We start from the raw sequence: 24498 nt of genomic DNA on the forward strand, positions 1-24498 counted from the left end.
TAAATCCGTTTTGAGTGAATCAAATTGCTATGGTTTCATATTGAACTCTAATTTAAGAACCAAACAGAAAAGGTATAGGTTTATAATCAGAAATTTAAGTTACATGTCAATTACTAAAGAGGTAGTCATTGCCGTCGAAAAAATGACATCTTGATGACCGTTTTGGAAAACATACTTTCACTTTGAGTTTAACCATGATTTTTGGATATAGTTTCATGTTCATAAGAAAAATAATTTTCCCAGAAGAACAACTTTTAAATCAAAGTTTATCATAGTTTTTAATTAACTAACCCAAAACAGCCCGCGGTGTTACTACGACGGCGTATATCCAGTTTTAAGGTGTTCTTCGTGTTTTCGGGTTTTAAATCATTAAGTTAGCATATCATATAGATATAGAACATGTGTTTAGTTGATTTTAAAAGTCAAGTTATAAGGATTAACTTTTGTTTGCGAACAAGTTTAGAATTAACTAAACTATGTTCTAGTGATTACAAGTTTAAACCTTCGAATATGATAGCTTTATATGTATGAATCGAATGATGTTATGAACATCATTACTACCTCAAGTTTTCTGGATAAAGCTACTGGAAATGAAAAAAATGGATCTAGCTTCAAAGGATTCTTGGATGGCTTGAAAGTTCTTGAAGCAGAATCATGACACGAAAACAAGTTCAAGTAAGATTTCCACTCGAAATAAGATTGTTATAGTTATAGAAATTGAATCAAAGTTTGAATATGAGTATTACCTTGTATTAGAAAGATATCTTATTGTAAATAAGAAAGATTTCTTGAGATTGGATGATCACTATACAAGATTGGAAGTAAGCTAGCAAACTTGGAAGTATTCTTGATTTTATGAAACTAGAACTTGTAGAATTTATAAAGAACACTTAGAACTTGAATATAAAGGATATGTAATTTTGTTTTCATGTAAATAAGTCATGAATGATTACTCATATTTTTGTAATTTTATGAGATATTTCATGCTAGTTGCCAAATGATGGTTCCTACATGTGTTAGGTGAATCACATGGGATGCTAAGAGCTGATCATTGGAGTATATATACCAATAGTACATACATCTAAAAGCTGTGTATTGTATGAGTACGAATACGGGTGCATACGAGTAGAAGTATTTTGATAAGTGTCTTGAAGTCTTTCAAAAGTGTATGAATACATATTAAAACACTACATGAAAATACATTTTAACTGAGTCGTTAAGTCATCGTTAGTCGTTACATGTATATGTTGTTTTGAAACCTTTAGGTTAACGATCTTGTTAAATGTTATTAACCCATTGTTTATTATATCTAAAGAGATGTTAAATTGTTACATTATCATGATAGTATGATATATAATATATCTTAGTATGATATATATACAGTTAAATGTCGTTACAACGATAATCGTTCCATATATGTCTCGTTTCGAAATCATTAAGTAAGTAGTCTTATTTTTTACATATGTAGTTCATTATTAATTCACTTAATGATATATTTACTTAACATTTAACATAATTAACCAAGTGCATTAATATCTTAATATGATTCATATGTACTTAGTAAGACGTTGTTATAACGATACTCGTTATATATATCGTTTTCGAGTTTCTTAATTTAATAGTCTCATTTTTATGTATATAACTCTTTGTTAAAATACTTAATGAGATACTTACTTATCATAAAATCATGTTAACTATATATATAACCATATATATGTCATCATATAGTTTTAACAAGTTTTAACAATCGTGAATCACCGGTCAACTTGGGTGGTCAAATGTCTATATGAAACCTATTTCAATTAATCAAGTCTTAACAAGTTTGATTGCTTAACATGTTGGAAACATTTAATCATGTAAATAACAATTTCATTTAATATATATAAACATGGAAAAGTTCGGGTCACTACAGTACCTACCCGTTAAATAAATTTCGTCCCGAAATTTTAAGCTGTTGAAGGTGTTGACGAATCTTCTAGAAATAGATGTGGGTATTTCTTCTTCATATGATCTTCACGCTCCTAGGTGAACTCGGGTCCTCTACGAGCATTCCATCGAACCTTAACAATCGGTATCTTGTTTTGCGTAAGTATCTTAACCTCACTATCCATTATTTCGACGGGTTCTTCAATGAATTGAAGTTTTTCATTGATTTGGATCTCGTCCAATGGAATAGTGACATCTTCTTTAGCAACACATTTCTTCAAATTCGAGACGTGGAAAGTATTATGTACAGCCGCGAGTTGTTGAGGTAGCTCCAGTTGGTAAGCTACTGGTCCGACATGATCTATAATCTTGAATGGTACAATGTACCTTGGATTTAGTTTCCCCCGTTTACCAAATCGAACAACGCCTTTCTAAGGTGAAACCTTAAGCATGACCATTTCTCCAATTTCAAACTCTCTATCTTTTCTTTTACTGTCTGGGTAGCTCTTTTGTCGACTCTGGGCGGTTTTCAATCGTTGTTGAATTTGGATGATTTTCTCGATAGTTTCTTGTATTATCTCCGGACCCGTAATCTGTCTATCCCCCACTTCATTCCAACAAATCGGAGACCTGCACTTTCTACCATAGAGTGCTTCAAACGGCGTCATCTCAATACAAGAATGATAACTGTTGTTGTAGGAAAATTCTGCTAACGGTAGGTGTCGATGTGATGCCCCGTACTAAATCATCATTTACGGACCATCAACAACAGGATCATTACAAGGTTAAGTACTATATGCGATTTCAAAAAAGAGTTTGCATTCATAAATAAAGTGATGTTTTAACCAACATCGAATGTTTTACATCAAAAGCATGCTTCACTAAGTAGAAGCAATAAATAATTGTATGTGACCCCAATGGTCGTTACAAAACATTGTTCAAAAGTATATAAGTTTGAATGCAAGATAATATGTTTCATGCGGTGACAACTCTAGAAAGCACAGCGGAAGTCTACGAGGCATGACTAGCACAACAGCGGAAGCAAGTAACCTTAAGCACCTGAGAAAAACATGCTTAAAAAGTCTACACAAAGGTTGGTGAGCTATAGTTTAAGTATATTAGTAATGTAAGGTAGGCCACGAGATTTCAGTGCTACAAAGAGCGTTTTAAAACATTAATCCAAATCAGTATGATAAAGTATATGTTTAACCGTGGGCACTCGGTAACTAACTTAACGTTTAATAATATATCACCCCCTGAAAGTACACTTGGCAAGTAAGTATGTTTTCGAAGTATTAAACACTCGTTAAATGCTAGCGTGACTAGCCCGAGTGGGGATGTCAAACCCTATGGATCCATATCTAAGATTCGCGTTCACGGTTCAAAAACCAATGATTAAACGTTACCGAGCTAAAGGGAATGTTTATGCCGTTGTATAACCCACACATATATAAAGTTTAAGTACTCGTGCCTAGTATGTAAAACATAAAATGCGCATGTATTCTCAGTTCCCAAAATAAGTTAAAGTAAAAAGGGAATGCTATAACTCACAATGATAAGTAGTGGTAAAGTAGTAGTAACGTTGGTGCGGGAAAGTGATCAAGTATGTAGGTCCGGAAAGTCCTCAACCTAAGTCAAATATTACTAAGTCAGTAAATCGTCCCAATAGGTTTAAAAGTAAGTAAATTAGGTCTTAAAGGTCATCATCATTCATCATCAAACGAAAGGTATAAAGTAAGTGTTGTTCAAGGAAAGAGTTTAAAACAAGGGCTGACTTCGGTCAGTCACCACGGCCTCTACACAAACCGAAAAGAGGTGAGACAAGTGGCCATGGCTCCATATATGAGTCCTTTAGTTGTGTTAAAATTTCCAGAAGCAAACTCGTCTTAGTTTGACCGTGGCGACGGTCTAAGTGCGAGTAGGTCAGATTTTTCAGCACAACGTTAAAAGGACATAGTGACACTCGGAGGGCCATAAATCCTAAACCGTAACTCGGATGAAGACGAGTCTTAAATGAAAAATTATCTACTCGAACAGAGAGAACTGAATATAAACATTATAGTAGCCCAGGTCGTACTGATCAGACCCAGAAAACAGAAAACAGTAGGTTCCGGTGGTTCTTGGTGCTTGATGTTCATCACGGTTCTCATCCTTGATGCATATAGCTTCAAGTGGACAACTCGTTGATGGGTTTACATCATATTTACCAATTTTTGACCATCATAACACTTGGGTAAGTCTAAGACATGAAGCACAACTCACTTAAGAGTTGTATGTAGTCTGATGAACCAAAGTTACATCAAAGTCTTAGATTTAACACATACATGAAATATAGAGTAATATTGAACTACAAACTTGAAAGTAAACTAACTAATCAAGATCTTAAGTTGTAGAACATAGTTCTTAGTTTGATCTTGAAGATCCAAGACTCAAAAGTCTAGATCTAAAGTTATTAAGTTAAATCCTAAGTAATAACACTTGAACCCTTACTTTAATGAAACCATAAGCTACAAAACTTAGATTATCATCTTGTAAAGTGTATGTAAGCTCAGAAGCTCTTGATTATGACAAAGTTAGTAGACCATAAGCTATATAAAATTAGATCTTACATAAGTATTTGAATTTATAACTAAAGAGTTATACTTCTATGTTCTTGAACTTTTAAAGTTAACTTTAGTTCAAGAAAGTATGAGATCAAAGTTAACTAGTAACACTTGACCAACAACATCATGAATCACGATTTTAAAGTGCAAGTAAATGAAGAAATAAGCTAGATAAACAAGTAATTAGTTCATGGTTGTCCATACTTTAAAGATTCAAGCCAAAGCTTGATCTTTAAAAATGTAAACTTTAAGTTTACAAACATGAATTACAAGTATGCTTTTAACAACACATGAACTTACAATCTTTTGAAACAATAAATGTAGAACATAAACTAGAAAGTTTAGTTCTTGTATGTTCTTGTATGACCAAGATAAAGTGAAGAACAAACTAGAGAAAGGAAGAAGAAAAGTTCTTATTACTTACAATTTTAGAGAGTAAAGATGAGAGAAAATGGAAGTATTTGGTGTGTGTGTGTGTGAAGTGAATGAAGAACAAATGAATAAGTAATCAAAAAATAAATGTTGAACTCTCCCTAAAAGGCCTCTTGGCCGTTGGTTTGCACAAAGAGAAAGGGGGAGGGATTAGTCCACTAGTTTCTTCATGTAATTGACTCAAAAAGGTGGTTATAAGGTGTGTTTTCATGGGGAAGATGTGTAAGTATGTTGTAACTAGATTCCATGTGCACTAATCCATCTAGTTAAGTTTAAATGTAACACTTACATGATAGTAATGAGCTAATTAATCCATTAAGTGTGTAGGGTGGGCTCTTAAGTCCATTAATCATGAGTCCATTAACATTAATTAAAGCCCAAGTTCAAGTAATTAGCAATGTAATCCAACAAGGCCCAAATAATTAACTAATAACCATAGTTAATTAAAATGATTAATAAAACTTAATCATGAATGTAAATGATATTTAAAAATATCATTCGTGAAAAGTATGTGTGTCACAAAGACGTTTCGGGCATTCAAAAGTTAATCGCGGTAACAAGTAAATGTATATAAACAATACATTCATTAAACACAAGTATTAATAATAATAATTATTAATTAAACGTTGGGAAAACCAGGGTCGTTACATTCGATCCCAACTGTTTCCGAAATCAATAACACATGCTCGTAGCATGTCTTCAAGCGTTTGTATCGTCCTTTCGCTCTGCCCATCGGTTTGTGGATGATAGGCAGTACTCATATCTAGACGAGTCCCCAATGCTTGTTGCAATGTCTGCCAGAACCTTGAAACAAATCTACCATCCCTATCAGAGATAATAGAGATGGGTATTCCATGTCTGGAGACAACCTCCTTCAAATATAATCGCGCCAACTTCTCCATTTTGTCATCTTCTCGCATTGGCAGGAAGCGTGCTGACTTGGTGAGACGATCAACTATTACCCAAATAGTATCATAACCACTTGCAGTCCTTGGCAATTTAGTAATGAAATCTATGGTAATGTTTTCCCATTTCCATTCCGGGATTTCAGATTGTTGTAGTAGACCTGATGGTTTCTGATGTTCAGGTTTGACCTTAGAACACGTCAAACATTCTCCTACATATTTAGAAATATCGGCTTTCATACCCGGCCACCAAAAGTGTTTCTTGAGATCTTTATACATCTTACCTGCTCCGGGATGTATTGAATATCTGGTTTTATGTGCTTCCTTAAGTACCATTTCTCTCACATCTCCAAACCTTGGTACCCAAATTCTATCAGCCCTATATTGGGTTCCGTCTTCCCGAATATTAAGATGTTTCTCTGATCCTTTGGGTATCTCATTCTTCAACTTTCCTTCTTTTACAACTCCCCGTTGCGCCTCCTTTATTTGAGTAGTAAGGTTAGTATGAATAATTATATTCATAGCTTTTACCTGTATAGGTTCTCTGTCCTTTCTACTCAAAGCGTCGGCTACCACATTCGCCTTCCCCGGGTGGTATCGAATCTCAAAATCATAATCATTCAACAGTTCAATCCACCTGCATTGTCTCATGTTCAGTTGCTTCTGATTAAATATATGTTGGAGACTTTTGTGGTCGGTATATATAATACTTTTGACCGCATATAAATAATGCCTCCAAGTCTTTAATGCAAAAACAACAGCACCCAATTCCAAATCGTGAGTCGTATAATTTTGCTCGTGAATCTTCAATTGTCTAGACGCATAAGCAATCACCTTCGTTTGTTGCATTAAACAACCGAGACCTTGCTTTGATGCATCACAATAAATCACAAAATCATCATTCCCTTCAGGCAATGACAATATAGGTGCCGTAGTTAGCTTTTTCTTTAATAACTGAAACGCCTTCTCTTGTTCATCCTTCCATTCAAATTTCTTCCCTTTATGCGTCAATGCAGTCAAGGATTTTGCTATTTTGGATAAATCTTGGATGAATCTTATGTAGTAACCAGTCAATCCTAAAAATTGACGTATATGCTTCGGAGTTTTTGGGGTTTCTCACTTTTCAACGGTTTCGATCTTTGTCGGGTCCACCTGGATACCTTCTTTGTTCACTATGTGACCGAGAATTGAACTTCTTCCAACCAAAATGCACACTTTGAAAACTTAGCGTACAGTTTTTCTTTCCTCAATACTTCTAGCACTTTTCTCAAATGTTCTTCGTGCTCTTGATCATTCTTTGAGTAAATAAGTATGTCATCGATAAAAACAATGACAAACTTGTCAAGATATGGCCCACACACTCGGTTCATAAGGTCCATGAACATAGCTGGTGTGTTAGTCAATCCAAACGGCATAACCATAAACTCGTAATGACCATAACACATCCTAAAAGCAATTTTTGGAATATCATCCTCCTTTACTCGCATTTGATGATATCCAGAACGTAAATCGATTTTTGAATAAACCGATGAGCCTTGTAGTTGATCAAATAAGTCGTCAATTCTCGGCAGTGGATAACGATTTTTGATGGTAAGTTTATTCAACTCTCTGTAGTCAATACACAACCTAAATGTACCATCCTTCTTCTTGACAAACAAAACAGGAGCTCCCCATGGTGACGTGCTTGGTCGAATGAAACCACGTTCTAATAGTTCCTGCAGTTGGCTTTGCAATTCTTTCATCTCGCTGGGTGCGAGTCTGTATGGAGCACAAGCTATTGGTGCAGCCCTCGGTACAAGATCTATTTGAAATTCAACAGATCGGTGCGGAGGTAGACCCGGTAATTCTTTCGAAAATACATCGGGAAATTCTTTTGCGACAGGAACATCATTGATGTTCTTTTCTTCAGTTTGCACTTTCTCGACGTGTGCCAGAACAGCATAGCAACCTTTTCTTATTAGTTTTTGTGCCTTCAAATTACTAATAAGATGTAGCTTAGCGTTGCCCTTTTCTCCGTACACCATTAAGGGTTTTCCTTCTTCTTGTACAATGCGAATTGCATTTTTGTAACATACGATCTCTGCTTTCACCTCTTTCAGCCAGTCCATGCTAATTATTACATCAAAACTCCCTAACTCTACTGGTATCAAATCAATCTTAAATGTTTCGCTACCCAGTTTAATTTCTCGATTCCGACATATATTATCTGCTGAAATTAATTTACCGTTCGCTAATTCGAATAAAAATTTACTATCTAACGGCGTCAATGGACAACTTAATTTAGCACAAAAATCTCTACTCATATAACTTCTATCCGCACCCGAATCAAATAAAACATAAGCAGATTTATTGTCAATAGGAAACGTACCCGTAACAAGCTCTGGGTCTTCCTGTGCCTCTGCCGCATTAATATTGAAAACTCTTCCGCGGCGTTGTCCATTCGTGTTCTCCTGGTTCGGGTAATTTCTAATAATGTGGCCAGGTTTTCTACATTTATAACAAACTACATTGGCATAACTTGCTCCGACACGACTTGCTCCACCATTATTCGTTCCGACACCATTTGTTCCTTCGTTCTGTTAACCCCTAGTCCGTAGACCTCACACTTCGCTGCGCTATGACCATTTCTTTTACACTTGTTGCAAAATTTGGTGCAGAACCCCGAGTGATTCTTTTCACACCTTTGGCATAGCTGCTTCTGATTATTGTTGTTGTTGCGGTTGTTATTGTTGTTGGGATGATTGTTGTAGTTGTTGTTGTTGTTGTTGTTGTTGTTGTTGTTGTTGTTGTTGTTGTTGTTGTTGTTGTTGTTGTTGTTGTTGTTGTTGTTGTTGTTGTTGTTGTTGTTGTTGTTGTTGGGCTGTTTGTTGTAGTTGCGATTGATGTTGCGATTGTTGGGATAGTTGTTGCGATTATTGTTGTAATTGCTGTTGTTGTTGTATTGGTGATTCTTATCACCGTTTTTCTCCCACTTTCTTTTGACTTGCTTCACATTGGCCTCTACAGCAGTCTGTTCTTTAATTCTTTCTTCAATCTGGTTCACTAGTTTGTGAGCCATTCTACATGCCTGTTGTATGGAGGCGGGCTCGTGTGAACTTATATCTTCTTGGATTCTTTCCGGTAATCCTTTCACAAATGCGTCGATGTTCTCTTCCTCATCTTCGAACGCTCCCGGACACAATAGGCATAATTCTGTGAATCGTCTTTCGTACGTGGTAATATCAAATACTTGGGTTCGTAACCCTCTAAGTTCTGTCTTGAGCTTATTGACCTCGGTTCTAGGACGGTACTTCTCGTTCATCAAGTGCTTGAATGCTGACCACGGTAGTGCGTAAGCATCATCTTGTCCCACTTGCTCTAGATAGGTATTCCACCATGTTAACGCAGTACCTATGAAGGTATGCGTAGCGTACTTCACTTTGTCCTCTTCAGTACACTTACTTATGGCAAACACCGATTCGACCTTCTCGGTCCACCGTTTCAATCCTATCGGTCCTTCGGTTCCATCAAATTCCAAAGGTTTGCAGGAAGTGAATTCTTTGTAGGTGAATCCTACACGATTTCCTGTACTGCTAGATCCAAGGTTATTGTTGGTATGTAGTGCAGCCTGTATTGCGGCTATGTTTGAAGCAAGAAATGCACGAAATTCCTCTTCGGTCATATTCAAGGTCTGTCGAGTAGTCGGTGACATTTCTTTCAAAATAGTCAAATGAAACAAGTTAATCATACAGAATATTAAGAGTATTCAATAGTATCTCATAGCATAATATGAACTCATTTATAAAAGTTTTTTCTTCATATTAGCGTTTTATAAGTTTAAATTCAGGTAGTACCTACCCGTTAAGTTCATACCTAGTAGCTAATATACAATTCAACTACTACAATTCTATATGAAAAACTGATTATAATAATATTTTGCGTTCAAACTTTTACACAATATTTTACAAACTTACAATACCGCTTATTTTACATATAGCATGAAATATAGCACACAATAAATTTGATACAAGATAGTTGTGAAGATAATTCTAGCTAGTACATAAATCGTTCAGCAAATGCAATAAAGACACGTAATTCATACGTCCAGAAACAAGTCATGCATTCTGGTTTTACTAGGACAATTTCCCATCCTTGGTCTTGTGGAACATAATCGTTATGGCCATTGATAAGACAGCATGTTGTAACGTCGTCAAAGGGACGAGGGTTACGTAATGTCCAACAGTCCCGTACAATCTAAAAACCTTGTTTCTCACCCCAACTAATGAGTCCGTCACTTGTGGAAATGTTTTATTTAGCAGTTGTAATCCGATGTTCTTTTTCTCACTTTGGTGAGAAGCGAACATCACTAACCCGTAAGCAAAACACGCTTCTTTATGTTGCATGTTAGCAGCTCTTTCTAACTCATGAAGTCCTATGTTGGGATATGTTGAGTCAAAATAAGTTCTTAACCCGTAGCGTAAAATTGCACTTGGGTTTTCCGCATTTAGTGATTTAAAGAAAACACGGTGTAACTTACGGTCTTCCCAATGTGATATACCCCATCTTTCAAAGGATAGCCTTTTATAAACTAAGGCATGATTGGAACTTTCATCAAATATTCTACAAACTAATTTCGCCGTAAACAATTGTGCCTACGAATTCTGACCGACTTTAGACAAGATCTCATCAATCATGTCCTCGGGAGGTCTTCTAATATTTTTGGTTGTCTATCCTTAACGTCCATTGTGTATTTATACTGTAAAACAGACGAGGATTAGATTCGTAAAAGGTAATTATCAAATAATACAAGCAATTTTTACATAGAATATAAAAGTACAAGCACACTGCAATACATTTATTACACAACATGCTCACACCCCTCTAATCGGAATCACTGGTTTCTTCTTCTTCAGACTTGGTTCTTTTTCCTAATTTTCTAGAGATATATGATGTTCCTCTAATACGAGTCGTCATTTTCCACATTGGTTTAGAAAAACCTGGTGGTTTAGAGGTTCCCGGGTTATTGTCACGATATAGAAAATACGGGTGTTGACGGTACATATAAAGTTCATCGGGGTCAGAATCAGATTTCTCTATTTTAATGTCTTTCCCCTTATTATTTTCTTTTGCCTCTTTAAATTGGGTCGGGGTAATTTCTATAACATCATCGGAATCCTCATCAGGATCCGATTCATCAGAAAATTGGTAATTTTCCCAATATTTTGCTTCCTTAGCGGAAACACCATTGACCATTATTAACTTTGGTCCATTGATTGAGGATTTTCTTTTATTTGACCGGTTTTCTGTGGTTCCTACTATTCCCCCCTCCGAAACCTCTTCTTCTTCCGGTTCCTCTTCTTCTGGTTCCTCTTCTTCCGGTTCCTCTTCTTCCGGTTCCGTTTCCTCTTCTTCCGGTTCTTCGGGAACTTGTGAATCTTGCCAATATATATTCGACACTTCGTTATTATTAGGTGAGTCAATGGGATTTGTGCTAGAGGTAGACATGTAACATCCCATTTTCCCGTACGTATCGAAAGGTACTTACTTAATCATTTGTACGTCTATAACTCGTTAGCTTATGCGTAAATGTATGAATATATGTGTAGGTGTATATATATATATATATATGTGTGTATATATATATATATATATATATACATGTTAATGTGTGCACGTATAAGTTTAATCATGGGTTTGGTTAGCGTTAAGTCCTGTGAGACTATTGTTGAAGGCTAGGTGAAAATAGGAAGCGGGTTTGGAATGTACAACTTAAATAAAATCGAAAATTGTTTAAGTTGGTCGAGCTGTTCAGTTACTGCCTTAGGCCGCGCCGAGACCATTGGGTCCGCGCCGCGGCATATAAAGCAATTCTGGATCAGAAGTCATGTTAAAAAGGGTCATTTTTCCTTTGATAGGTCTCGCCGCGACAAATGGGCCGCGCCGCGGCATCTCTGCAGTTCTGATTCCGGTTTTAGCTCAAATTAAATGACTTTAAGGGGCAAATTGGTAATTTGGCATATAAATCTGATGGGAGCATTAAATCCCAACCATTTATCCTTTTCATTTAATATCTTTTCTCTTTTCTTTCCAATTTCTCTCCCAAAACTTAAAACCCATTTGGATTAAAAGTGAGATTTGAGAGTGAAGGATTAAGGGTTGATCTTATGAACCGAGTATGCCAACCTATGTTGGACAAGTCGGTAATTGTGTTCATTGACGACATACTTTTTTATTCAAAGAGTATAAACGAACATGAACATCATTTACGTGAAGTATTGAAGACATTACGAAAGGAGAAGTTGTATGCTAAGTTCTCCAAATGTGATTTTGGCTAAGGAAAGTTCAATTCCTTGGTCATATTGTAAACAAGGAGGGTATTCAAGTAGATCCAGAAAAGATAGAGACGGTGAAGAGTTGGAGACAACCGACTACGCCTACGAAGGTCCGAAGTTTTCTCGGATTGGCCGGTTATTATCGTCGGTTTATCCAAGACTTTTCTAAGATCTCTTCTTCATTGACGAAATTGACGAAGAAGAACGTGAGGTTTGTTTGGGAGAACGAGCAAGAAATTGCTTTTCAATTGTTAAAGGAGAAGTTATGTCAAGCTACGGTGTTAGTTTTGCCGGAAGGGGTGGAAGACATGACGGTTTATTGTGATGCCTCGTTAAATGGACTCGGGTGTGTTCTTATGCAAAGGGGTAAAGTCATCGCTTATGCATCTCGACAGTTAAAGGAACATGAGACGAGATATCCGACTCTTGATCTTGAGTTGGCGGCAGTTGTGCATGCGTTGAAAATTTGGCACCATTACTTGTATGGTGTCAAGTGTACGATTTATTCGGATCATAAGAGTTTGAAACATCTCTTTAATTAGCGAGATTTGAATTATCGTCAACGTAGGTGGATGGATGTGGTAAAAGACTATGATTGTGAGATACTTTATCATCCGGGCAAGGCAAATGTGGTCGCGGATGCGTTAAGTTGAAAGAGTCATCACCCGGCGTTACGATTGGGATTGTTACATATGATTATTACTAACGATTTTCTTGAAAAACACGGCGTGATTCAAATAGAGGCTTACGTTCACAACAATCATGCAGAGCGAATTGTGGGACAATCTGAGTTCATTACTATGGGATCGCGGGGTTTGTTGTGTTTTCAAGATAGAGTGTGGGTGCCTAAGATGGGTGATTATCGACAAGTGATACTTGATGAAGCACATAAGTCAAAGTATTCCATTCACCCGGGCACGACGAAAATGTATCTTGATTTAAGGAAAGATTATTGGTGGCCGGGCATGAAACGTGATGTTGTTAAGTATGTTAAACAATGCGTCACGTGTTTGCAAGTTAAGGCTTAGCACCAAAAGCCGTATGGTAAGTTACAACCGTTAGAAATCCCGAAATGGAAATGGGAGCACATTACCATGGATTTCATCACAAAGTTACCTAAAACGGCGAGAACCCAATATGATTCGATTTGGATTATAGTTGATCGATTGACGAAAAGTGCTTTGTTTCTTCCCATTAAAAAAGCGATATCGTCGGAGACCTTGGCTAAATTGTTTATCAAGGAAGTCGTCTCTCGACATGGTGTTCCTATATCGATTGTTTCGGATCGAGATACTCATTTTACATCTCGGTTTTGGGAGAAGTTTCATGAGGATATGGGTACACAATTGAAATTGAGTACGGCGTATCATCCTCAAACGGATGGTCAAACTGAACGTACGAATCAAACTTTGGAGGATATGTTACGGGCATGTATTATCGATTTTGGTGGTAGTTGGGACGAGCACTTTCCTTTGGTGGAATTCTCGTACAATAATAGTTATCATACTAGTATCGGGATGCCACTTTATGAGATGCTTTATGGGCGTAAATGTCGAACCCCGATTTTTGGGGTGAAGTGGGACAAAAGGAAATCAGGAGTACCGATTTGGTTTTAGAGACGAATAGCAAGATTGATATGATTCGAGAGCATTTGAAGAAGGCTCAAGATAGGCAAAAGTCGTATGCCGATAAACGTAGACGAACGATCGAATTTCAAGAAGGTGACATGGTAATGCTCAAAGTTTCGCCATGGAAAGGTATTATTCGATTTCGAAAACGGGGAAAGTTAGCTCCTCGGTTTATTGGGCCGTTTAAGGTTTTAGCTCGCGTTGGTGAAGCCGCGTATCGTTTGGAATTACCCGAAGAGCTTGCGGGGATCCATAATACATTTCATGTTTCCCATCTTCGTAAGTGTCTTGCGGATGATTCATCTTTGGTGCCATTAGACGAGATTGAGCTAAATAATAAGTTAGAGTATATCGAGGAACCGATTTCCATACTTGATGAGAAGGTCAAAAGGTTGAGACATAAAGAGGTTAGGACTTTTAAAGTTCAATGGCGTCGTAGTAAGGGTTCCGAGTTTACTTGGGAGCCTGAAGAGTTTGTGTTGGTTTATCTTCCTTCTTGTCATGCGGCTTGGATTGCGAGGACGCGCTCCGATTCAAGTGGGGGAGAGTTGTAACATCCCGTTTTCCCATACGTATCGAAAGGTACTTACTTAATCATTTGTACGTTTATAACTCGTTAGCTTATGCGTAAATGTATGAATATATGTGTAGATGTGTTTATATATATATATATATATATATATGTATACATGTTAATGTGTGCACGTATAAGTTTAATCATGGGTTTGGTTAGCGTTAAGTCCTGTGAGACTATTGTTGAAGGCTAGGTGAAAATAGGAAGCGGGTTTGGAATGTACAACTTAAATAAAATCGAAAATTGTTTAAGTTGGTCGAGCTGTTCAGTTACAGCCTTAGGCCGCGCCGCGACCATTGGGTCCGCGCCGCGGCATATAAAGCAATTCTGGATCAGAAGTCATGTTAAAAAGGGTCATTTTTCCTTTGATAGGTCGCGCCGCGACAAATGGGCCGCGCCGCGGCATCTCTGCAGTTCTGATTCCGGTTTTAGCTCAAATTAAATGACTTTAAGGGGCAAATTGTTAATTTGGCATATAAATCTGATGGGAGCATTAAATCCCAACCACTTATCCTTTTCATTTAATTTCTTTTCTCTTTTCTTTCCAATTTCTCTCCCAAAACTTAAAACCCATTTGGATTAAAAGTGAGATTTGAGAGTGAAGGATTAAGGGTTGATCTTTGGAGCGAGAATTAATGTTGTTCCTTGCGTCTCTAGCTACACGTTGATAGTCTCGATAAGTTTTAATTGGTTAATGACTAGGGTTTTGGTTACTAGAGATTTGTATGACCCATTTGAGGGTAAAGTGGGTGAGTTTGGGTTATGTTGTTGTAATGAAACCCTAATAGCCACAATCTAGGGTTTTGGCGTTGTGAGTTAAGGTTGTAAGTGTCAATTGGTGTTGTTAGTCACTAATGCACTTTAAGATTTATGAAAGAAGTGTTAATGGGTAAGTTTGACTTGATTGTGAGTCTAAGTGAGATAAAATGGGTCAAAATGTACTAGTTGACCTAATTGGATGAAATTGGTATGGAATACTCTAACTTTTGTGTTAATTGAAGTTAATAGACTTTAATTCACTAGTATTAGTGATTAAAGTCGAGTCTTGGCCATTTATGGGCGGTTGTGAGTAGTTGAGTCGTTTAATGCAAATTGGGTCATTGAATGCTCAAGTGAGAGTATTGTGGTTAATCCCACTAGTTGTGAAATTGAATGTGCACTTAATGATTTAGGTACATTGCATTGAAGCTCGGAAGTGCTAAATCATCATCCTTGTGACAAGGTGAGTGGAATAATTATGCGGTCATGTATATGGCGTGTTTATTTGTGAATGTTATGGTATGAACCACGTGCCGGTAGTGCCATAACATGTGTGGGATCGAGTGTGAACCACGAGCTGGTAGCACTATAAACTAAGATGTGAACCACGAGCCGGTAGCATCTAGTGTGAACCACGAGCCGGTAGCACTATAAACTAAGATGTGAACCACGAGCCGGTAGCACTATAAACTAAGATGTGAACCACGAGCCGGTAGCATCGAGTGTGAACCACGAGCCGGTAGCACTATAAACGAGTATGACTCAAAAGCGTATGGTGTGAACCACGAGCCGGTAGCACCATAGCGTTATTGGTTAACCATATTGAGATTGTTGATTTATTTAGCATATTATATATATATATATATATATATATATATATATATATATATATATATATATATATATATATATATATATATATATTGATAAGGCTAAAAAGGAACATATATTTCATAGCATTATCCCCCAAGAAATACAAGATTTTAGTTGCAATTGTTCCATTTTCAAGTAATATTCGTTTATATTAAATAAGTGCGAAGACAAAAGGCGAAAACGACGAATTGAAGACACAAAGGTCCAAAAAGCTCAAAAGTACAAGATACAATCAAAAAGGTTCAAATTATTGATGAAGAACGTCTAAAAATGACAAGAGTACAAGTTACAAAACGCAAAGTACACGATATAAAATTGTACGAAAGGACGTTCGAAAATCCGGAACCAGGACATGAGTCAACTCTCAACGCTCGACGCAACGGTGTAAAAATTATGAGTCAACTATGCACAAGAATAAAATATAATATTTAAATAATTCATAATAAGAATAATATTAAATAATAAAAAGTTGTTAATTGAGCATAGTTCAGGGGTCGTAAATGAAAATTTCAATTCTAATTTCGCCTATAAAAAGCTATGTAATCGATACATCTTTGGGGATCAAAAAATCTATACACCCTTTTCCATCCCTTTTTCTATCCTAAAAATCTATTATCAATATCAATATCTAAAAATCTCTATCATAATGTTAATGTAATAAGATATAACAATAATCTTAATTTTAATTTTAAATTATAATAATAATAAGATTTATGATAGAGATCGTTTGAGTGTATAAGTCGAAATTCTGTCCGTGTAACGCTACGCTATTTTTAATCATTGTAAGTTATGTTCAACCTTTTTACATTAATGTCTCGTAGCTAAGTTATTATTATGCTTATTTAAAACGAAGTAATCATGATGTTGGGCTAATTACTAAAATTGGGTAATTGGGCTTTGTACCATAATTGGGGTTTGGACAAAAGAACGACACTTGTGGAAATTAGACTATGGGCTATTAATGGGCTTTATATTTGTTTAACTAAATGATAGTTTGTTAATGTTAATATAAAGATTTACAATTGGGCGTCCCTATAAATTACCATATACACTCAATCGGACACGATGGGCGGGGTATTTATATGTACGAATAATCGTTCATTTAACCGGACACGGGAATGGATTAATAGCCACTAGAATAATTAAAACAGGGGTGAAATTATGTACAAGGACACTTGGTATAATTGATAACAAAATATTAAAACCTTGGGTTACACTCAGTCGACATCCTGGTGTAATTATTAAACAAAGTATTAAAATCTTGTTACAGTTTAAGTCCCCAATTAGTTGGAATATTTAACTTCGGGTATAAGAATAATTTGATGAGGACACTCGCACTTTATATTTATGACTGATGGACTGTTATGGACAAAAACCAAACGGACATATTAAATAATTCAGGACAAAGGACAATTAACCCATGTGCATAAAATTAAAATCAACACGTCAAACATCATGATTACGGAAGTTTAAATAAGCATAATTCTTTTATTTCATATTTAATTTCCTTTATTTTATATTTAATTGCACTTCTAATTATCATTTTTATTGTTATTGTATTTAATTGCACTTTTAATTATCGTACTTTTTAATTATCGCAAGTTTATTTTATCGCACTTTTATTATTCGCAATTTCATTATCGTTATTTACTTTATGCTTTAATTTAAGTCTTGTATTTATTTTTAATATTTTACATTTGGTTTTAACTGCGACTAAAGTTTTAAAATCGACAAACCGGTCATTAAACGGTAAAAACCCCCCTTTATAATAATAATATTACTTATATATATATATATATATATATATATATATATATATATTTGTATTTTTACAATTATTGTGTGTAAAAAAAAAATATAGTGTTATACTTCACGAGCTCCCTGTGGAACGAACCGGACTTACTAAAAACTATACTATAATACGATTAGGTACACTGCCTATAAGTGTTGTAACAAGGTTTAAGTATATCCACTCGATAAATAAATAAATAACTTGTGTAAAATTGTAGCATATTTAATAGTATTTCGCGCTAAAAATAATACTATTTTATATACACCCCCTACGACATCAAGTATTTTTGGCGCCGCTGCCGGGGAGCGCCGAAGCGAAATGCTATATAAAAAAAAGGAATCTAGACAACTAGTTACCTTATTTTAAGATATATTCGAAAAAAAAAAAATTTACACTAAAAAAAAAAAAAAATTTTTTACGAAAAAATAAGGTTTTTTTTAGTGTTTGCCCCCCCTTCGATTAGTTTTTTTACCCCATTCAATTAGTTTCGCCCCCTCTCGAGTCGGAGTCAAGTTCCGCCACTGTTTGTAGTTATTCAATCAAACAATATTTTAAACCTATAATTGGTTGTTTCTATTAAAAAAAAAATCACAAAAAGGGATTTCAATTGGCTTGTTCCAATTGTGGGTTATCTCGACCAACAAAAAGTAGAAAGCAAGTAAGAAGCAATTTGGTGACAATTTTTGATTTCTAATTCTTTAAATTGTCTACATTTAAATTCGTACAATTTGGTGACACCCTATGGCCAACTACTCCCAAAAATCTACCGTAAAAAAAAAATTAAAATAAAAATAAAAGAGTGATAGGATCAGTAGGCTAGCTAGTTCACTCGGACTTGTGACTACCTACACAAAATTCAATGAATCACACACAAAAACCAATATTCAACCCCATGTGATTTACAAGTTCAAAACATTCAAAGAAAGATTCTGCCAACCCATTTTTGCCTACTCCGTAATATTTTCTTTTTATTAGTTGTAAGTATTGTACTAAAAAAAAAAAAAATTTTAAAAAAAAAAAAAAATTTTAAGTTTTATTACCTTTAGATTTTTAGAATCTAGTTACAACTTTTAGTATTAAGTATAGTTTTTGCCTTAGTATTTATTTTTACTTCTAGAATTTTTAGGCTTTGCCGTAAAATCCCTTAAGTGCTTTTTCTTTAGACTAAGATTTAGGTACCTTAAAATTTTGCGACGCTATTTTTCGTGCTACTTTCTTATTTTTATTTATCTTTCGACGCCGTTTACCTATGTATCGATTACAATTCCAATTAGTGATCTCTATTTGTAGTTTTAATTTTAAGATAGTGATAGTTATAAGATTGGATTAACCGCGTGTTTACAAACCACTCTTCGTCTTTTTCATTTTTCGACACTTTTCGACGCGCAATCTTTTTCTCTCTTATTTCTCGCCATTCTAGTTTTTAGGACTTAGAATTTTTTCTACTTCTTCTCTAAATTTCTTAAAATTACGAAAATTTATTTTAAGTGGTTAAATTGATAGACATCAAAATTTTCTGGTTCGTAGTAATAGTTGGATTTGTACGTGGACCGGGTTATTGGAGCCAAACAGTCCTCAATTATATTGAGACCAAACGAATCCTGCCCCTCTGCTGCATCTTTTGGCTATTCGAAACGTGGGCAAAATCAGAAAAGTGTATTGATTGGATAACTTATATAATTTTTCTTTCCTTTTTAAAAACTAATAGGATATTCAGTGAATGCACCGAGCAAGACGTTCACCACCTTTTGTACGTTCACCACCTGTAACTCGATCAAGACATCTAGCAAATATTGTCGCCGTTGATTTTTCTTTAGAATCGTCATCCATTCGACCAAGTACTTCAGTTCAAATTTCCGATAATCCATTTTTTGAACCCAACCTCACAATTGAGAATCCAGAGAATATTCAGGAACGGTTCGTAGATCCTGAACCATTAAACTTTCCTCCGGAACCACCAATCATTCAAACAGAGATTGTTGAGGAACGAACCATTAAATCAGAATCATCTAGTGATACCGATTCAACAAATTCAATTATGGAGAATCTGGAACCTCTAAGTATGGAAGACCGAATGAGAGCTAAACGCACTGGCCAAGGTCACGCAATTACTCATCCTGAAATTAATGCGCCAGATTATGAAATCAAAGGACAAATTCTACATATGGTGACTAATCAATGCCAATTTAGTGGTGCGCCGAAGGAAGATCCTAATGAACATCTACGTACCTTTAATAGGATCTGCACACTATTTAAAATCCGAGAAGTGGAGGATGAACAGATATATCTCATGTTATTTCCCTGGACTTTAAAGGGAGAAGCCAAAGATTGGTTGGAATCGTTACCTGAAGGGGCGATCGATACATGGGATGTTTTAGTTGACAAATTTCTTAAACAATTCTTTCCTGCATCTAAAGCCGTAAGACTTCAAGCAGAAATTGTTACGTTCACACAGAAACCAAATGAAACTCTATATGAGGCGTGGACTAGATATGGAAAGTTGTTAAGAGGATGTCCGCAACATGGTTTAGACACCTGTCAAATAGTACAAATATTCTACCAAGGATGCGACATCACTACAAGGAAAGACATAGATATAGCAGCTGGTGGTTCTATTATGAAGAAAACCGAAACTGATGCTTACAAAATTATTGATAACACTGCTTCCCACTCACATGAGTGGCACCAAGAAAAAGATATCGTTAGATCATCTAAAACAGCTAGAGCCGATTCTAGCCATGACTTAGATTCCATTTCCGCAAAGATAGATGCTGTGGAGAGACGAATGGAAAAGATGACTAAAGATATTCACTCAATACGAATTAGTTGTGAGCAGTGTGGAGGACCACATTTGACAAAAGATTGTCTCAGTATTGAATTAACAATGGAACAAAGAGAGAATATTTCATACATAAACCAAAGGCCTGGAAATAATTATCAGAATAATTATCAACCGCCAAGACCGATTTACAATCAAAACCAAAATTATAACCGAAATATTCCATACAATAACCAACAAGGTCCTAGCAATCAACAAGTATCCAATAATACTTACAATCAGCAACGACATAATTTTCAAAACAAACCACCACAACAAACCGATGATAAAAAGCCGAATTTAGAAGATATGATGACGAAGCTAGTTGAAACTCAAACGCAGTTTTTCACATCTCAAAAACAAACCAATGAACAAAATGCTCAAGCATTTAGAAATCAACAAGCTTCTATTCAAAATCTGGAACAAGAAGTAAGTAACCTAGCAAGATTAATAGGTGAAAGAAAACCGGGAAGTCTACCTAGTGATACAAATGCTAACCCCCGGAATGAAACAGCTAAAGCCATTACCACAAGAAGTGGTATTACACTTAAACCACCTGAAATACCTGTAATTTCAGATGATTCTATTCCTACTCCACAAGAACCACAATCTGAACAAGATAAGGAAAAAGAACCGGTAGTTGAGAAGGTTAATGAAGATAACAAAGTTAAGGATAAACCTTATGTTAAACCATACCAACCACCACGTCCTTACCCGAGTAAAATGAAGAAAGAAAAACTTGAAGCCGAGCAATCCAAATTCTTGGATATGTTTAAACAGATAAATGTAAATCTTCCTTTCATTGATGTGATTTCAGGAATGCCTAGATATGCTAAATTCTTGAAAGATCTAATCTCAAATAGAAAGAAAATGGAAGAACTCTCGGCTGTTACTATGAATGCTAATTGTTCAACAGTGCTGTTGAATAAGATACCAGTAAAACTATCTGATCCAGGAAGTTTCACAATTCCATGTTTTCTGGGTAGTCTTAGTTCAATAGAAGCATTAGCAGATTTAGTTGCTAGTATAAATTTAATGCCGTATTCACTATACGCTAAACTAGACCTTGGAGAATTGAAACCAACAAGAATAAGCATACAACTAGCCGATCGATCAATAAAATATCCTAGAGGGATAATGGAGAACATGCTAGTTAAAGTTGGTACTTTAGTATTTCCAGTAGATTTTGTTGTTCTGGACATGGAAGAAGATTCTCAAGTTCCTCTCATATTAGGAAGACCATTCTTAAACACAGCTAAAGCAATGATAGACGCGTTCGGTAAGAAATTGACCCTAAGTATAGAGGATGAGAGTGTTACCTTTTCAGTTGATAGAGCAATGCAACAACCACAATCTGCAGATGATACATGTTATTATATTCAAACTATAGATGCACATGCAGAATTATTAGAAGAATTTCCAGAATTACAAGGAACAGGAGAATGTTCTTTAGGAGAAGGAACTGAACCAATTGATGAAGCTGAAATGTTAGCTACACTTATAGCTAATGGATATGAACCAACAACAGAAGAAATTCAAATGCTAAAAGAAGAAGACAGATATCGATACAAATCATCGATAGAAGAACCTCCGAAATTAGAGTTAAAGCCACTTCCAAACCATTTGGAATACGCTTATTTACATGGTGAATCTGAATTACCTGTAATAATATCGTCTTCTCTTACTGAAAATGAGAAATCACAACTCATTTCTGTGTTGAAAGCTCATAAACCAGCCATTGCATGGAAGATTCATGATATTAAAGGAATAAGTCCTTCGTATTGCACACATAAAATCTTTATGGAAGAAGGTCATAAAACGTATGTGCAACGCCAACGAAGACTAAATCCTAATATGCAAGATGTAGTTAAGAAAGAGATTATTAAACTGCTAGATGCAGGTTTGATATATCCAATTTCTGATAGTCCATGGGTAAGCCCAGTTCAATGCGTGCCTAAGAAGGGTGGCATGACTGTCATTACAAATGAGAAAAATGAGCTTATTCCTACTAGGACTGTAACAGGATGGCGTGTGTGTATTGATTATAGAAAATTAAATGACGCCACCAGAAAAGATCACTTTCCCTTACCTTTCATTAACCAAATGTTGGAAAGATTAGCCGGAAATAGTTACTATTTTTTTCTAGATGGATTTTCCGGATATTTTCAAATTCCAATAGCACCCGAGGACCAAGAGAAAACCACATTCACGTGCCCTTATGGTACTTTTACTTACAAACGCATGCCATTTGGACTTTGCAACGCCCCTGCAACCTTTCAAAGGTGTATGATGGCGATTTTTCACGACATGATAGAAGAATGCATGGAAGTATTCATGGATGACTTTTCAGTCTTCGGTGATACATTTAAATCATGTCTAGCTAATCTGGAATGAATGCTAATTAGATGCGAACAATCAAATCTAGTTCTTAATTGGGAGAAATGCCATTTCATGGTTAAAGAAGGCATCGTTCTTGGACATAAAATTTCAAAAGAAGGAATTGAAGTGGATAGAGCTAAAGTAGATGTAATTGCTAAACTTCCACATCCCACCAATGTTAGAGGAGTTAGGAGTTTTTTAGGGCATGCCGGTTTTTACCGACGTTTCATAAAAGATTTTTCTAAAATTGCCACTCCTATGAATAAACTCCTAGAAAAGGATGCTCCATTCATCTTTTCAGATGAGTGTATCAAATCTTTTAATATTCTTAAAGAGAAACTAACTAATGCGCCGATCATGATAACACCAAATTGGAATCTACCATTTGAACTAATGTGCGATGCAAGTGATTTTGCAATGGGAGCCGTTTTAGGACAAATGATTGAAAAACGATTTCAACCTATATATTATGCTAGTAAGACGTTACAAGGAGCACAAACAAACTATACAACTACTGAAAAAGAACTCCTTGCTATTGTCTTTGCTTTTGACAAATTTCGATCATATCTCGTTCTAGCAAAAACGGTGGTCTATACCGACCATTCTGCTCTTAGATACCTATTTTCAAAACAAGATGCTAAACCAAGATTAATCCGTTGGATCTTACTCTTACAAGAGTTTGATATTGAAATCCGAGATAAAAGAGGAGCAGAAAATCTCGCCGCTGATCATCTTTCTCGTCTTGAATATCCCGAATTAGAAGTTCTAAATGAATCGGCCATACAAGACAATTTTCCTGATGAATATCTATTGAAGATAGATTATAAAGAAATCCCATGGTTTGCAGACTATGCAAACTACTTAGTTTGTGGATTCCTTGAAAAAGGATTATCGTACCAAAAACGAAAGAAATTCTTCAGTGATATAAAACACTATTTCTGGGAAGATCCACATCTGTTTAAAAGTTGTCCCGATGGAATAATACGCCGATGTGTATTTGGAGATGAAGCTAGTAAAATATTAAACCATTGTCACACAGGACCAACAGGAGGGCATTATGGACCTCAACTAACAGCTAGAAAAGTTTATGATGCTGGATTCTATTGGCCTACTATTTACAAAGATGCACACCTTCTTTGCAAATTCTGTGATGCTTGTCAAAGGGCCGGAAAAATAAGTCAACGTGATGAAATGCCACAAAATGTCATCCAAGTATGTGAAGTATTTGACATTTGGGGTATTGACTTTATGGGTCCATTTCCAAAATCTCATAATAATCTATATATACTCGTAGCCATTGATTATGTATCTAAATGGGCGGAAGCACAAGCTCTCACAACTAACGATGCACGAGTTGTAGTCAACTTTTTAAAACGTCTTTTTGCAAGGTTTGGAACACCGAAAGCTTTAATAAGTGATCGGGGAACTCATTTTTGTAATAATCAACTTGAGAAAGTTCTCAAACGTTATGGAGTAACTCATAAAATCTCAACCGCAT

The sequence above is a fragment of the Rutidosis leptorrhynchoides genome, chromosome 4, assembly GCF_046630445.1.
Source record: "Rutidosis leptorrhynchoides isolate AG116_Rl617_1_P2 chromosome 4, CSIRO_AGI_Rlap_v1, whole genome shotgun sequence".
Taxonomy (NCBI): Eukaryota; Viridiplantae; Streptophyta; class Magnoliopsida; order Asterales; family Asteraceae; genus Rutidosis; species Rutidosis leptorrhynchoides.